This window comes from Lissotriton vulgaris, chromosome 1_1 (assembly GCF_964263255.1).
Source record: "Lissotriton vulgaris chromosome 1_1, aLisVul1.2, whole genome shotgun sequence".
Classification (NCBI taxonomy): Eukaryota; Metazoa; Chordata; class Amphibia; order Caudata; family Salamandridae; genus Lissotriton; species Lissotriton vulgaris.
Genome location: NC_141685.1, coordinates 29,214,260 through 29,232,832, shown reverse-complemented (window position 1 = coordinate 29,232,832; position 18,573 = coordinate 29,214,260). Strand labels below are relative to the sequence as shown.

At 42.6% G+C, this 18,573-nt stretch overlaps 1 protein-coding gene across 1 annotated transcript in view; it reads left to right on the top strand.

The window, feature by feature from the left end:
* Window positions 1-18,573, top strand: part of LOC147737042 (uncharacterized) — a 448,671-nt gene that overhangs the window by 362,607 nt on the left and 67,491 nt on the right. Inside the window, exon 5 of the mRNA XM_086960806.1 lies at window positions 1,378-1,495. The gene's annotated coding sequence lies outside the window, so the exon portion shown is untranslated. The remainder of the gene's footprint in view (window positions 1-1,377; window positions 1,496-18,573) is intronic.

Here is an 18,573-nt window from a genome sequence, read left to right as displayed (position 1 = left end):
AGATCCAGGAGGATCACAGCTGCTGATCCTCCTGAGTCAAGAATCTTTCTCGCCTCTTCTACAACTGCCATCAGTGTGGTATCAGTGCCCTAGCCAGGGCGGAAGCCTGTCTGAGAACAGTGTACGAGTCCACCGGACTCAAGGAGGGCTGAAAGCTGTTGATTGACACATTTTTCTGCCACCTAGCTGATTCCTGGAAGTAAGGAGATGGGCTGGTAATTACCCATCTCAGTGGGATTGAGGTGTTTTTTTTAACAGTGCCTTTACTATTTCTTTTTTCCAATTGAGTGGTACAGTGCCCTGTATTAGGGAAGCATTCATTAAGTTTTAGATGGAGGGGTTGATGGTGGATGCCACTGACTTCAAGATATTGAAAGGTGTCGGGTCCAGGGGAGAACCTCTCTTGATTGATTCTAAAATTGGGAGGAGCAGCTCCACTGTGATGGGGGAAAATTAGTCTAAGCAGAGGGCATTATTTTGGGGTTCTGGTGGGTAGGGCTCTGGTGGATAGTCATTATTTGTGAGGGGTTGTAGGATATTTTGTATTTTGGTAGCGAAAAATTCTGCCAAGTGCATCGGCGACCAGAATGGTCAGGGGCTGTGGGTGGGTCGGGGACTTTCAAGAGTTCTTTGACAATGCGGAATGTTTCCCTGGAGGAGTTAGCAGAGGATTTAATTTTTTCTTTCAAGAAGGCCGACTGAGTTTTTTTAAGGGCGGCTTTATAGGATTTGATGGCTAATCTGTATTCAGTTTTTTAATACTAGCAAAGTGTTTTCTCCATACTCTTTCAAGTTTTTTGCAATGTTTTTTTCATATCACGGAGTTCAGGAGTGAACCAGGGGGATTTAAACGTTCTGCTTTTTTTTAGTAAGATTTTTCTTGGCAGTACTAGATCTAGAGAATTCTCGATCCAAAGTGAGAATTTCTTGTCTGCTATTAATGGGTCTGATCATAAGTGGAAATGACTAGTTCGAGCTTCCATGTATTAGGGGCTAGTGTGGACCAGGGACGTTCTAGGATGTGTGGGGCAGGCACATTGGGGTCCTTTATAGGAGTTTGCCAGCTGAATGGACCTAAAAAGTGGTCTGACCACGGGATGGGAAAAGGTTCCATAACTTTTAATTCAGAAATATTTGAAAAGATAGGGTCTAAAAGGTGACCTAAGACTTTAGAGACCATCCTTTTAATGAGGAAAACAAAACTACAAGTCCCATAAGCAATCGTGGTGGAAGGTGTCAGGCATGACCTGGGACAACTTCTGATTCAGCACATCCAGTTCCATTTTTTAAGTATTTGACATAATATTGAATTTATAACCTTTGTTTTTTATGGTCATGAGTCACCAGATTACTAAAAACGTGTCTTTTATTTTCAAGGTCAATTAAGTAATGGTCAACAGATTAGAAGCTCCGTTAATTCTTCAGTATTTGTCATTGATCTCCACGTGTGGCTGGTTTGGGTCTGCCCCTGCATCGTTCCCGATAACTCGTACAGGTAAGGAGCTTGTAGCAACAACATGATAACCCCATACTCGTCTTAAGAAGTGTGCTCTGAGGCAGGTATCCGATCATTTTTGTGAAACAGGCAAGCGCCAATATCTGCTATGTACATTTGTTAAAATAAAACACAGTCAACTCACATGATACTGTTCCGGAGGTGCAGTCCCAGTGACATTATCTGTAACTGAACACAGTCACCCTAGGAAGCATGTGCTTCTGAGTCAAGTTGCGTTCACTCCCCTAAAGGTGACATGCTTCATGATTGGCCTATACTCCTCACCAGGCGGGCGCTACAATGCCTGGCGGGCACCACAAGAGGGCACTTTGTTGGAGATCTTTTATTAAGGACGCCGGATGAGCATAGTAGGACAGAGGATGTTGTGTCATAAGATGTGAGATTGGTGAAAGTCTGAATATAAGATCAACTATCGGACAGTTGCTACAATATAATTAATGTGATCTTCCTGGTCCATGTTGAGATTAAAAACAGTAGCAGAGAAATTGAGGAACTAATGGTGCCTATCACTGTGTGAAAGTGTCGATCACCTATAGACCTGCTGGTAAGCTGGGGTCTATACTTCAGGTCAGCCTTTTTCATGCCTTGTGTAGTCATGGAGCAATCTGTTGGCATTTCATCAGGACCAAATATGGGAAAATGTGTAATTGTGAACTAATCTTCTCCACAGCATGAGGAGCTCTGTAACTCAAAGCCCTGCACCGCGCATAGGTGATACGGTGCCTATTAACCTCTTACTACCACAGGTGAGCGCTGTCTAACAGAGTGCACTAGATACGATAACTCTCCTAAAACTCAGGACATATTGACTTATTCAATAGTGAGGACGCCGCATCAGAGGGCAACTGGTTTGAAAAGCACATGCTTCCTAGGGTGTTCAGTTAGAGATAATGTCTGTGGGACTGAACCTCCAGAACAGTATACTGTGAGTTGATTTATATGAAGAATGTGTATACTGGACTGTCATTTTCCTCGTCATCTCATATGATATGTAAAATGAAACACAACACACAAGGAGGCCAACAAATCTATCATACATTTAATGTAAAAATAGCAAAAGGCCAAGCAAACTAACAAGTGACAATTGTCTTTGCAATGGACGAGAGCATCCACCCTAAAGCAAGTTGGAGTATATAATGCTAACGCTACACGATGTATTTTTATACACTTTTCTCCTAATACAAGTCAATGAAACATGAACACGTGATAGAAACAGTTACTAAAACAACACTAATGAATAGGAGGCAGGCTCTTGTCTCGAGAGGAATATGAGGAGTCCGTGAGGTGCAGATAAAAGATACACAGACTAGCTGCAGAATTCACTGTTTCTGGAAATAACACTTCTGCTTGTCAATGTTCAATTTATTACAAGATGCAGGAAAGTGTGCAGATGGACATCACTAAATAAAATGGTTCTGGGCCCTAATGGAATCATGTAACTTTGCTGGCATATTAGGGCGAACAGGCACATCAAATTAATATAAGAATATTGTAATTTGGTATTGTAATATATTTTAGATAGTCAATACAGCACACCAAATTCTTTTTATGAGAATATCCCATACACTTCAGGACTGTATGCACAATAGAATTGTAATATCAATGTGATGAATTTAGCAAATCTCCAATTGTATCAAGACAAGATAACCCGATGAAAGTACTGGTTTCTTTATTTTCTTATTCAAATTCAAGCGTAAAAGGCAGCCAACACGTGTTTCGTCTGTACAAAGTTGGTATATTCAGACTTTTTCAAGGCTAAGGTAAACGGTTGAAGTAATAATTCAAGGTGTCCAATAACTGTCTTGGAGTACAACCCAAAATTTGCCGCGTTATCATCTGTGGGGGTACCCGTGCGTCTTTCAGTTATCTACGGATGGGGTTTCTATAACATTGAAAAAGTGAAAGAAGGGGGTTCCCCAATGGGCTTCTTGTTGGATGTAGGCAGGTCGTGGAGGGAAAAAAACTAAACAAAGAACAAAGGACGTACCCCGCCAATTGATGTGGTGGTCCCGAAGCTGGGATCCCAATATATGTGGGGTGATAAACCTAGGAATTGGCACTGCACGAAACAAAATTAACTCAATCCAAATATATGCAAAAGAGGGTTTTTAGCAAATATATATGTATTTTTATTTTGATGTAGAAAACACTTATATACATAAATAACACATGATTATCTTACGAATATTGCACAACATACATAAGAAATTAGGAAAAGATAAAAGTGACAAAGATGCATTCTACTTTGAGGCCTACCCAGTAACACTTCACACTTCAGTCATACTTTCATTCTTTCAACTTTTCAAAAACGAATCCTACCTAAAGTTCTATCATTCCACTTACATTCTTCCATACATTCCCATCGTTCTGGTGTATGCCACACATAGATGGTAAATATGTGGCATAGAACAGAATATTATTCCAGACAAATAATCTTAATACGGCCCCTAATTAATGCCACATAGTATGCCGTATTTCTGGAGACACGAGCCGACGCGCGTTTCGGTGACAGGCCGGATGGGCCACACCTTCGTCAGGGCTGGGAGTTGTTGACTGGGAGGGGAGGAGATAATGATCTATTGTAAATTTCTGGTTGAAACCGATATAGAGGCTCAAACCCGAATGTCTTGCATCTCCGGAAAGATATTTTCTAATATTCCTTCAAAACTGGTGCTACCATACAGGACCTAAAACTGAAATGGTATACAGAAGGTTCCCCAGAGCAAAGGGCGCATTAATTGTATTTTCAGGGAAACGGGGATCTGAATCTTTGGATTTGTATGCCAAAAAATTGGGCTCCACTACGCAGGGTTTTACAGGTGAAGGATGAATAAAGGACCGCTATACTTCGGAGATTTTGGCAATATCAAGCAGGTATCCCATGAATGATAAGGGACTTAAAAGCGGTGAATCTGGAAGATATAGGTCCACCAAAACTGCTGGCATATGCCGAACAACGGATCTCTTGAAGAGGTACCGTTAGATGTAAAGGTGAATGCCCGCTATGTTTCTCCGGTTCAGGGACGGCGTGTTGCTGCCGAGGGAGCCGCTTGGCATAATGGACGCGCAGTCCATAGATGGGGTTCCGTCGATTGGCCGGATCGACCTTTCCTCACGGGAGACAGGACTCGCATACGTACTGAGCCTGTAGGTATTACTACAGGCTCAGTACGTATGCGAGCATATGCCAGCAGTTTTGGTGGACCTATATCTTCCAGATTCACCGCTTTTAAGTCCCTTATCATTCATGGGATACCTGCTTGATATTGCCAAAATCTCCGAAGTATAGCGGTCCTTTATTCATCCTTCACCTGTAAAACCCTGCTTAGTGGAGCCCAATTTTTTGGCATACAAATCCAAAGATTCAGATCCCTGTTTCCCTGAAAATACAATTAATGCGCCCTTTGCTCTGGGGAACCTTCTGTATACCATTTCAGTTTTAGGTCCTGTATGGTAGCACCAGTTTTGAAGGAATATTAGAAAATATCTTTCCGGAGATGCAAGACATTCGGGTTTGAGCCTCTATATCGGTTTCAACCAGAAATTTACAATAGATCATTATCTCCTCCCCTCCCAGTCAACAACTCCCAGCCCTGACGAAGGTGTGGCCCATCCGGCCTGTCACCGAAACGCGCGTCGGCTCGTGTCTCCAGAAATACGGCATACTATGTGGCATTAATTAGGGGCCGTATTAAGATTATTTGTCTGGAATAATATTCTGTTCTATGCCACATATTTACCATCTATGTGTGGCATACACCAGAACGATGGGAATGTATGGAAGAATGTAAGTGGAATGATAGAACTTTAGGTAGGATTAGTTTTTGAAAAGTTGAAAGAATGAAAATATGACTGAAGTGTGAAGTGTTACTGGGTAGGCCTCAAAGTAGAATGCATCTTTGTCACTTTTATCTTTTCCTAATTTCTTATGTATGTTGTGCAATATTCGTAAGATAATCATGTGTTATTTATGTATATAAGTGTTTTCTACATCAAAATAAAAATACATATATATTTGCTAAAAACCCTCTTTTGCATATATTTGGATTGAGTTAATTTTGTTTCGTGCAGTGCCAATTCCTAGGTTTATCACCCCACATATATTGGGATCCCAGCTTCGGGACCACCACATCAATTGGTGGGGTACGTCCTTTGTTCTTTGTTTAGTTTCTATAACATTGGCTCACGTACTCTTGCATATTGGACACTTTATCTACAATTCACCTGCGACCTTACTACAAGGTTACAGTTTACCTAGTGTTGTGGAGGACGCTCGTTCTATGCCCCATCTGTGACCTCCCCCTAATACTTAAGGTTTCTTTTATGCTTTTGAGATTCAACCTTATTTAAGGATTAAAACGCTAATTATTTATTACCACTATTGGACTTTGTGTCTTCACTGTATTTTACAATTTGGACTCTACTACCTTTTTGCCCATTTGTAATGATAGTAACTTTGGGTTGTCCTACACGAAGACAGTTATTGGACACATTGAATTATTACTTTGACCGTTTACCTTATCCTTGAAAAAGTCTGAATACACCAACGTTGTACAAACGAAACACGTGTTGGCTGCCTTTTACGCTTGAATTTGAATAAGAAAATAAAGAAAACTACATGCACCAGTACTTTCATCGGATCATCTTGTCTTGATACAATTGGAGATTTGCTAAATTCATCACATTGATATTACAGTTCTAGGACTGGAGTGACCTCACAGGGGACCTGAAGGGGAACTTTGTCATACTTGATGTTTGACACACACCTAAAGGTGGTGACGGAGACAGGGCCTGTTCAATGTCTTACTGTAGAACCCTGTTCTCATCCGGTGGATGTGACTTTATCAGCAAAGGGTAGACGGACTTCGAGGTGGGGGAGGTGGGCGGGCATGGTAGGAGCTGTTTTTAGGGGTTGTTTTCTCTCGTTTATTTGCATCTGTAACTAGCCTTGGTTAAACTGTACTGTCGATTTTGATATATGAATAATCCTATTGAGAAAAAGAAAAGTTGCGGAACTGACGGATACTGGCTGAATGTTGAAGCCAGCCCGTGTCCTCATATTTTTTTCAGATGATATGCCTAGAGCAACAATAAAAATTTATTTGAAAAAGATATTACAGTTCTATTGTGCATACAGTCCTGAATTGTATAGGATATTGTTATAATTTTAATTTGGTGTGCTGTATTGACTATCTAAAATACGTTGTGTGCCGGCAGGTCCTTTGGATCTGCTTTAGTCACTTTTGGTAGTTAGTGACATTAGACTCCCTAACACCTGTGCTGGACTTACAGCAATATACTTACTAGTTGCCTCTAACTTTCAGATCGTTTACTTATATCTTTGTTTTTGATGTGCGGTAATCACCTTATTGGGGACACCACTACCAACCTGGTCTTATGGTATTATAATATATTAATAATCGGTGTTAAAGAAACCAGTATATCCAGTTATGCTTTCTCAATTCCTTCTTCCTGGAGGCTACCACTGCTGCTAAGCAGCCGTATTCAGCAGTGCCTCCTGTGACCTGGAATCCTACATTTAATCAATACCAAAGGTCATCAATGCTTCTAGCCAACTCCGGTCACTGGTGCCACTCGCACCCCACCACCCTTGGGTCTGTTATTCTTTTAGCTAGCTCCAGTCAGTAGTGGCCCCTTGGACCTGTATGTAAGCCTACTAGCCAGCTCCTGTTAGTACTGGCCCCTGGGACCTGTTATCATTCTAGCCAACTGGAGTCATTAGTAGCACCTTGGGACTAGTGATCATACTAACCAGCTTCAGTCAGTATTGGCTCCCTGAGATCCATTATCCTGCTAAGTAACTCCAGTCAGTAGTGACCCCTGTTCCTTAAATCCTGCAAATATTCAAAACCAGAGGTCAACTCTCCTGCCAACCAGTTCCAGTCAACATTGACATGTATTGTTACCCTGCTTGTAATGAATAACAGAGGCCAGCGTTGTTGCTAGCCAGCTCCAGTCACCAGTGACCCGTCACATATTATCCTCAATAGGATCAGTGCCCAAGGCCTGTTGTAAGAACTCAATTCAAGGTTAAATTAAAGATGATTTATTGGACAGCACAGCATAAGGTTCTGGCAGGACGGCAGCAGGATGCAACTGCCTACCAGTAACAGAATGAAACATGAGCAAACTCTGTTTAGAATGCAGAACTAATGAAGAAACATAACATGTTGTATGCCGTAAAGAAACATAATGATTTACATATATATGATAACAATAACACTATACATTTGAAATGCAACACATCTCCCTCATTTAAACAACAGAAAAGGAAAGAAAGAAATAAAATAAATTATACAAAATCTTGCAGCGAAACAGGCCTTCTTCTGACCCGTACATTATTTTTGATTCTTGATGCCACAGAATCACATTTTGGTTCATGACTGAACTTGTTATCCTGAATGGAAATTTCCTGAAACCTTGTAACATTTTGTACAGGACACTTGGCCACTTTCCTTGAATGCCATACTTTTCCATCTTGGGTGATAACTGTATTTCTAAACACTTTTTTAATTTGGATAGGTCTGTCATATCTACTCATACCCTTACTGACCAGAAAAGGTTTCAAAATCCTGACCCAATCGCCCACTTCCAAATTGTGTTCCCTTGTTTTCCACTTGTTATTGTACCATGAAGGGATCTTGTCCTGCTTACAACCAACTTTATTGGCAACTTCCTGAATGTCAACTTCATTCTCTACCTCGTTTTTACACTTTTCCTTAAACCACCAAGGACAAATATCAGAAGCTGGATCTCTTCCTTTAAGTAATTTAAAAGGACTGATCTTCGTGGTAGTGTGTGGAGTGATACGATAAGTCCACGATTTTTCTCTAAGAACACTCAACCAATTACCTTTTTCTTTAACCGCATCAGAAACAAAACCTTTCAACACGCGATTACAGCACTCAACTTGGCCATTTTCATGGGGTTCATAGAGAGATGTGCGAATATGTCTGATATTACAACTCTTCAAGAAACATTCCATTTCTGATGAAACTAACTGCACTCCGTTATCAGAGACTAGAGTAGATGGGCACCCTTCTCGTGCAAAAACGTCTTTGAAAAAACTAATAACAGCACTAGTGGTAGCTTTAGCCACAAATTTCACCTCTGGCCATTTCGAGTGATAGTCAATAATGACCAAAGCAAAACGTGACGCTTCTGGTAAAATCTGAAAAGGACCTGATATATCAATAGCAATCTTATTCCATGGAACCTGAGGCCATTTCACAGTTTTGAGAGGTGGGGTATGCACTTTTAACATCTTGTCACTGGCATAACACTCAGTACACTCTAACTGTACGGTCAATGAATCTGTCCATGCCTGGCCACCAAAAATACCATCTTATTAAGCGCTTCATCGCAGAAATTCCAGGATGCATTTTGTGCGCTAGTTTTAAAATCATTACTTGTACTCCACTGGATGGAATGCATTTCCCAGCTTTAAATATAAACTCACCCTCACACCATACATCCTCTGCTACATTGTAAAATGGAAGTAAATCTGGACTAACATTAGTTTTGCTTGGCCAACCTTCCAAAACACATTTTCTGAGAAGCATATATTTCTCATCAGCTTCTTGAAATTCATTCCAACATTGTGCAGTAATATCTTGATACTGTGGAGAACCTAAATCAGATATTCCTAAAATAAAATCAACTTCTTTGAGCTCATTCACATTGTTACCACTATCTTCACATGGAAGGCGTGAGAGACAATCGGCAGTACAATTTTTTTTCCTGGAATGTATTCTACGGTGAAATTCTACTCTTGAAGTTTAGATGCCAAACGTGCAATTCTTGCTGTGGAATTCCAACCCCCTCCGACAGACAGTATGTGTAAAAGGGGTTTGTGTTCCGTTCTAAAGACAAATTTATTGCCCCAAATGTAAATTCTATAATGTTCTACAGCCCACACACATGCAAGCAACTCACGTTCAATTACAGCATATTTGCGCTCCGTTTCATTCAGCGTCCTAGATGAAAAAGCCACATTCCACTCAGTGTCACCATCTGTTTGATATTTTTTTTTAAACTAAACCCTCACCTGATAGTGTGTCCTAAATACTCTATGGATCTACTGAATAACTAGCATTTATGTGCTTTTGAGAGTGAGTCCACAATTTCCAAGTCTTTTGCATACTTCATCCAAATGTGACAAATGTTCTAACTCATTCTTGGAAAAAAACAAAATATCATCTTGGAAACATTTGAGAAACAAATCAAGATCTCTAAAAATATGCAACATGACTCTCTGGAAAACCGAGGCTGCTGACGCCAAACCAAAAGGCATCCTTTTGTACTGAAACAAACCTATTGGCGTAATAAAAGCAGTGCATTTTTTTGACTCCTCAGTAAGTTCAATTTGATGATACGCAGACCTAAGATCTAGAGTGGAGAAGATCTGCGCACCATCAAACAAAGAAACAAGCTCATTAATATTAGGAAGGGGATGACAATCAATGATGATGTTGGAATTAGAGCTCTCAAATCAATGCAAACTCTTAATTTTTGATCAGGCTTCCATACCAAAACTATGGGTGAAACCCATTCTGAGGATTCAATGGGTTCAATAATATTGTCTTTCAGTAAATCATTTAACATTTCCTTTAACTCATCTCTAACATTAAGGGGAACTCCTCTCAATTTTTGTTTAACATCAATAGCATCTTCCTTAAGAACAATTTTGAGTGCAAACGTTTTCAATTTCCCCAATTGGTCACAAAAGACTCTGTTATACTTATCACTTCTAAACTTTGACACATGACACTTACCATATCTTGCTCACTGCAAAGAGAAACAGGATCTTAAGCACGTGGATTTAGAGTAATACCTAGCTCCCATTGGTCATGCCAACCAAGAACATTGACTCCTTTAACAACAATATACAGTTTTATGTGAGCTTTAAAGGCTAGAGGTACTCTTAAATAACCTTCAATATCAATTCTAGACCCATCAAAGCTCTCAGCAATAATCTCTGATTGTTGCAAATTAGAAATGTCACATATATTTTTCAATCTTTCATTAAAATATTCTCTAGTAATTATAGTCCATGGCGATCCTGAGTCCACCATGAGTTAAATTTCAATAGTGAGGATATGAAAAATGCATTTAGGTGACCTCATACTGCTTACAACTACACAACCTTTTTGAACAATGGAAACAACAATCAGATTTGTGATTCACATCTTCACTTTTGTTAATAGATGACACTTTTGCAGAATCCAAACTGTTGGTAGATAAACGCGATTGACCAAAACGTTATTGGCTATTGTAGCAACTTCCCTGCAAACATTACTAAAATGTCATATTCTCCCACAAATATTACATTCTTTGTTGATGGCTGGGCATCCTTGAAAAGAAGCAATGTGTGATTTTCTACCACACCTGAAACTAGAAAACGAGTTATTGGATTGATCAATTCTCTTGCTGTTAAAATTGTTAAAGGAGCTCTTGTTTTTCCCTTGTGTAGGAATAACATTTTTGTTATCCATTTTGGGTTTAACAATACAAACTTCCTCTTTAGGAGTGGATTTATTGGTATTGGAATTTTGCTTAACAACAATGTCCATCCACTCCTCTGACATTTCCGTAGATTTAGCTATAGCAATAGCTTCTTCCAATTTGGGATCACCCATGCACCAAAGTTTTTCCTGAATTTTTTTATTTTTAACATGGACAATGATCTGATCGCGGTTCATCTCATCAGAGATTGCCCCAAAGTTGCAATGTAAACATAAAGATCTTAAGGAAGTAAGAAAGTCATCAAATGATTCATCATGTTTTTGTGCTCTAGTGTAAAATTTGAACCTGTTAAGCGCAATATTGGCTGTTGGTTTAAACCTTTTCTCCAATCTATTTAAGGCTTCTACATAAACATTAATAGAGTCACCATCGCTAGAATGTAACGGAAATTGAGGCAAGTGTCTAAATATTTCTTGACCTTCAGAGCCAAGACAATGGAGTAAAATGCTTTTTTTCAGCTCCCATACGCTCCCCATCAATAGCCTTCATATATTTAAAGAATTCCTCTTTCCATCTGGCCCAAACATGAGAGGATCACCCCTGACTTGTAGGAATTTAGCTGGGGGATCAAACTGCATCCTGAATGTCACAATGTAATATTGTGTACACTTACTGAGCAAAAAGCAACATGCAGATAATGTACAAAGCAAACCAAAACACTATCCAGCATGATGATTAGGCAATGAATGGTTTGAATAGACACATTAAAAAAAATAATAATATGCAAGGTAAAAAAAAGAAAATAATAAGTACTTGCCAGCTTCTTATTCCAATGGTTAGCCTGTTAATTCTTTGAAAACGAATTCAGGCCTCAATGTGTTGCAGATAAATGGTTAAATAGTTTAAGGGCAATCAAAATCCATATTAAGGGCTTCAACTCACGAAGATTATGGGTTAAAAGGCTAATAATACCAAAAGAAACCCGATCTCCGTAAATGTTCGCCTCTGTGTTTCTAAGTAACAGGAACTGAATGCACGGCTAAGCGCGATGATTCCAGCACCGTCAGCCATAATCAGGAAGCCTGTACTTGTGACGTATGGCCAAAGATCGAGGATCGAAAGTAAGGAGAAAGAACACACTCTCCAGTGCATGTCTCAATAAAGATTGAAGTTGATATGATGCGGGAATCAATGTAAATATCCAAAACAGTAAAATAATAATACCGGAACAGTACACAGTCTCGCACAATACCTTGAATGTAGAAATATTATTCCTCCGGTAAATCCAAACAAAGGCAGAATAAACAGTCTGAAACAAAGTTTTTTTCCGAAAATTCAAAAAACATTGTAAAAGTGGGTTCAGACTCCGCTCCTGTGCTGAAAAATTGCTGGAGTAGGCCTGGCCTCATTGCCAAATTTTGTAAGAACTCAATTCAAGGTTAAATTAAAGATGATTTATTGGACAGCACAGCATAAGGCAGCAGGATGCAACTGCCTACCAGTAACGGAATGATACATGAGCAAAGCTCTGTTTTGAATGCAGAACTAATAAAGAAACATAACATGTTGCATGCCGTACATATATATGATAACAATAACACTATAAATATGAAATGTAACACCTGTGCAGCTGCTAACCTGCCCTAGTCAGTACTGACCTCCCAGACCTGGTATTCTGCATCTAATCAACAAGACTTCAGCCCTAATAACACTCACCCCACATCCTTATGATATATTTGCAATGTAATTTATTTACATCATACAGTAGGTACCACACTATATCACACGATCCCAAAAACAAAGAAATCCAAAATTTGTCTAACCGTTCAGCACTCCACCTTGTCAAAAATGACCATATCACACCAAGCACTGTAGCCTGCCACATCACATGGCACACTCAGCCACAATATGACCAGATACCACGGTAGGGATTGGGGGCCATTAATCCTCTGTTCGAGGCATGTGTGCTGTAGATGCACATGCTTTACATACTCCTGCCATCTTGTGTTGGGTCCGGATGTTTGCAAGTTGTTTTTCTTTGAAGAAATCTTTTCCAGTCACGAGGTAAGGTGACTCCTCCTTTCAGTGATAGTGCGCATGGGCATCGACTTCATTGTTAGATTGTTTTTTACCGGTTAGATGCGTATTGCTGCGCTCCAAAACCGCTCTTCGCTTTCCCCTCAGTTCGCAGTTCACTCTACCGGTATTGTTTCAGTACGCGTTTCCGTGTTCTCCGCGTTTCAAATCGATCGACAAACTCTCAATTTTTGATAGAAAACCTTGTGTGCAACCGTCGGGCCTTGCTGCGTAGGGCCAGCCAACTGCAAATGGAACGGACTCCATTCCATTTCTGTCCTGGGTGCCACGGCAAGTACCCTCTCACCGACCTACATCAAGTTTGTAACTTGTGCCTCTCTCCGCAGCACAAGGAGGAAGACTACGATGCTTGTAAGTCGTTTTGGTCCAAGAGGACTCTACCTGATTATCAGGCTCGATGAAGAGAGAGGCAGCGTCAAAGCATTCAACACACTCTGGATATCTTCGGGAAGAATCTGACCAAGACGAGATAGAAGCGTCCGCTGTAGAAGAAGAGGCCCATCTCTATGCCAGAACGCAATCGTTGGGGCATGCTGGGGCAGCCATGTGATTGCAATTCTACGTCATGCCAGTACCATAGGCAACTGACCAAATGTATAGGTTATCTTGCGCCCTTCTGGCATCTAAAGAAGTCTAATAAACAGCATTTGGGTGTCAGCTCAATACTTAGTTGTGTGGCATGCACCATTTCTACGACAGCTAGTTGCCAGAAGGAGTGCATTGCATCGCAGTATCATGGTTAATGTAAGAAATCAGCCCCCACAGTGTTGAAGCGCAAGCATATATCTGGAAAAGACCTGACCATTCGATGAAGGTCTTGTGGCGTTAAGTAGGTTCTTTTCATAAAATTATAATGTATAAGTCTAAAATGGGCATTACTAGAAACCATGCGTATTAGTTCACAGGCCCGCTGCCAGTCTTGATCTTCCATTGGAATGCCAAAGTCTAAATTCCAGGCCTCTAGGGCTTGTGCGTAGTGTCTACTGTATGTGATCACATTGTTCTGTAAAGATCCATAATTAGGTGTCTACACGTGCCATAGGTTAGCAGTATTTCCAGGGTTTGAACATGCAGCGGAGCTGTCGCATAGCATGGGCAGGGGTGCTTAGTTGTGTCTGTCAAGCCTGCATGTTATAAAAATTGCCCCTGGCTTAGACCAAACTCTTTGCGAGCATGTTTAAAGGGGATAAGTCTCATCTGGGTACAATTCACCCTATTGTTCGCATCCCCCCTCCCTCCATGCCTGGAAGGACATACTGAGTGCCATCTGCCTGGTTTTTATATCCAGATTGGGAGCTCCCTATGGAATGGTGCGCGCTTAAGTACTCTCACTACAAACCATTGCCATACTCTGGACGTCTGTCGCACAATATATGGAGTATCTCTCGGTGTTCCTGATTCCTCCATTAATAGCACTGGAAGACAACCAGCGTCCAATATTCCCGCCAAGAGCCGCATTTTCCAACTAGGGACTGTATTGAGCGATCGAGCTGCGTGTTGCAATTGAACGGCATAATATTAGGGGTCCAAATGTGGGACCTCCGATCCCTGGCTGCATAAGTCCTGGTCAGTGTGGCCAAAGCCACTCTCCTATGTGTAATGGCCTTGTTGAAAGATTTAACAAGACCATGAAGGGCATAATCGGGGGACGTCCTGAAAAACTCAAAAGAAGATGGGATGTCTCACTTCCATGCCTGCTTTTTGCCTATTGGGAAGGGCCACAGAAAGGAGTTGGGTCCTCCTTATTTTAGCTTCTGTTTGGGTTTCCTGTCGGGACCACTGTGCCTTGTGAAGGAGGGATTGGAGAAACCTCTTGTTGACCATAGCAAGATATAGTGGACTATGTGCTTGGCTTTTGCTCCAGGATGTATGAGTAAATGGAAAAAGCAACCAAAACATTGAGGAAAGCCTAGCTCCAGAAGCTCTGGTAATGCCAAAAGGGTGCTATGGTTGAGTTCCAGCCAGGGCAGATGGTGTGGGTTTTGAGTCCTATGGCTCCTAGGGCTCTGCTAGGTAAGTGGAGTGGACCCTACCCTATCCTGGAAAGAAAAGGAGCGGTCATCTACCTGGTAGACCATGGCTCTGACAGGAATCATAAGTGTCTTCCATGTCAACCGCCTTACACCCTACTATGCCATGGCAGATGTGACCATGCTCATGGTTACAAATGAGGATCAGGAAGCAAAGAGCGAACCTGTCCCTGACCTGTACTGCAATCCAAAAGGTGGGTCAGTGGAAGGTGTGGTCTTGTCAGACACCTTACCTGCCCATCAGGAGACTGATTGCAGGCAAGTCCTAAATCAGTTTGGTGAGCTCTTCTTTTTTACCTCTCGCCAGACTAGCTGGTGTATCCATGATGTAGATGCTGATGAAAGCCTACCTTTCGAGAATAAAACATACAGGCCGACCGAACATGTGAAAGAGAGCATCATAGCTGAAGTAAGCATGATGCTGGAATTGGGAGTTCTAAAGCCTTCTGAGAGCCCCTAGACCTGCCCAGTTGTCTTAATCCCCAAGCCTCATATCCAGGAGGGTAAGAAAGAAATTAGGTTTTGTGTGGTCTATTGGGGCGTGAATGCTGTGACCAAAAGCGATACATACTAAACTCCATGGGCAGATTAATTTATTGACAGGTTGGGAGCAGCCAAGTAACTGAGTATGTTTGATCTCGCATCAGAGTACTGGCAGATAGGTCTGACGACTCCAGGAGCAAAAGAAATATCTGTATTTTCAACCCCAGATGGGTATGATCAGTAATACCCTTTGGTTTGAAAAATGCACCTGTCACTTTTCAAAGGTTGGTGAACTAAGCCTTGCTGGATTGTAATCCTGAGTGCAGCATATCTACACAATGTTGCTGTCTTTAGCTCCACCTGGCAGGATCACCTGATCCACCTTAGAAAAGTACTGTGGGCTCTGAGAAGTGCAGGCCTCAATATCAAGGCATGCAAGTGCCAGATAGGGCAGGGAAAGGTTGCATACTTGGGTCACCATGTGAGTGCAGGCCAGGTTCAACCCTTACAACCCAAGATCTAGACCATTCTGGACTGGGTGGCTCCAACTACTCAGACTCAAGTGAGGGCCTTCCTTGGCTTCCCTGGCACTATAGGAGGTTTGTGAGGGATTATGGCACCATTGTGGCACCCCTCACAGAACTGACTTCCAAAAGAATGCCCAAAAATAGTGAACTGGACTGTGAGCTGTCTAATGGCTTTTGACAAGGTGAAGGAAGCAATGTGCTCTGCAGCTGTTCTGAAAGCTACAGATTATGTCAAGCAATTCATTGTGCAGACTGATGCCTCTGAACATGGTATAGGAGCAGTGCTATCCCAAAAACATGACCAAGGTCAAGATCAGCGGGGGGCGCTAGAGGGCGCACTGCGGAATGGCTGGCTAGTGTGTCAGCTCCGCCGGACGGGCGCGATACTAGCAGTCTTTCACCTTCCAAATCTGCCGTCACTGACCCGAAAAAGTGAGCAGCGGACGTCGGAATCAGCAGCCGACACAACCCTGGCGCCCAAATGCCGAAATAGCAACCACAGAGGACAATATCGTAGGAAATCACCGCGGAGCCGAGCGGAGATACAAAATGGCCGCGCCCGACGAGCGATGCCGATGACGACTTGAGCAACTGTGAAGACGAAGCCGGCATATTTTTGCCCAGCTAAATGCAGCACTGAGGTACTGTCTGCTAAATAGCGTTACGAGGAGGCTGGGGTCGAATGCGGATGAAGAGAACACCGCAACACGGGATGCGTTCCAGCGACCACAAGATGGCGGCGACGCTGGAACGCAAGTGAAATAAAGCGGCGGCTACCTGGGGAGAAGACGCGAGGAGCCGCTAGTGCGGGGACTCTTTGCATGGCCACCAGTTGAGGCTGAAGGTCCGGAGAGAACTGTCGAGCAAGGGCACACCCCCCACCCCGAAGGAGTGTGACGGATCGCGATCCCCAGCAACTTACTGCTGCAATAACGGTCACAGAGGGTGGCGAGGCGCGGTCTCGGAGGGGTCTGCTGTGCAACTGAAACAATTACCTGCAGCGGGAAAAGCTCGACGACATCAATATGTATGCTGGCACTACCGCACTTGGGGATCAGTAGCGTGCTGTGTACAGAGTGTGCACCATAAGACTTGCTGCGCCGCGGGAATCAAACATACCCTGGGGACTGCAGTGGAGCAGTATGATTGGTATGTGCAACACGTGGAGCCCTGAGAGGGAGCGACTGTAAGGGCAGCCTGGCGCCGTGATAGCATTGGGCAGGCACAAAAGAACAAGCACACCCACATAGACAGGACGATACATACATTGGAACCACATGTTAAAGCGAGAGAAACAATCCGAGATGCCATGGACGACCTACGGTTGGCGGATATGTGGAGGGTTGGTCACCCAGGGGAGGTGGTACCGACACATATTAATGCAGCACACAACAGCTGGTCTAGACTGGACTACTGGCTGGGCACGCAGGAAATACTAGCATGGGTTACACATATCAAACACCTACCACAAACGCTTTCAGACCACAGTCCTGTGCTACTAGAGGTCAATATCCCACACTACGAGCCACCACCTTTCAATGCGGCAGCGTTACGTGACCCATTGTATGTAGACACCATACATAAGGCAATGGTAGATTACTTTGAACTGAACTGCCCCACGACTGAGGACCCATGTCTACTGTGGGAAGCTTTTAAAGCCACGATGCGGGGGGTGTGCATCAGTACGTCCACAGGTATCCTAAAGGACATACGGCAACAGTTACATACATGAGAGAGTGCCATACACGCTTTGGAACAGAACTACACGCAGACGGGAGACACTAAGATATTGGGGGAAATACAGGCCCTACTGGTGGAACATAGACAGTTTGCCACTGACGAACTTAAATATGTGTCCAAGCGTAGAACCACCAGACTATATGGGGAAGGAGGCAGGCCAGGCAGAGCACTAGCCGAAAACTTTGCTCTGGACAAGCGCCCCAACACATAACATCTATACGTACCCACGCAGGAGAAGTAGTCAGGGACATCAAGGGGATAACAAAAGAATTTATGACGTCTTACGGTACGCTTTATGAGGCACGGCCATCAGGCCATCACTCCAGCAGGAGGACTTACTGTCCTATATGGCAGACGTGGAAATTGCGTGGTTAGCAGATGGTCACAGGGAATACCTGGCTCGTCCCATCACTGTGGAAGAAGTCACAGATACTATTAAAAGGTTACCGAACGGCAAGGCACCGGGACCTGATGGCTTCGTGACAGAATTCTATAAGATGTTTGCGGACCTGCTAGCTCCACATTTAGTGAGACTCTATGAGGCAGCGCATGAGGCCCAGACTCTACCACTGTCTATGAGGGAAGCTATGCTCATTGCGCTCTTAAAGCTGGGTAAGGAAGAGGATAAGTGCGAATCCTATCGCCCCTTCTCACTGCTAAACGTGGATATGAAAATAATAGCAAGCCTACTGGC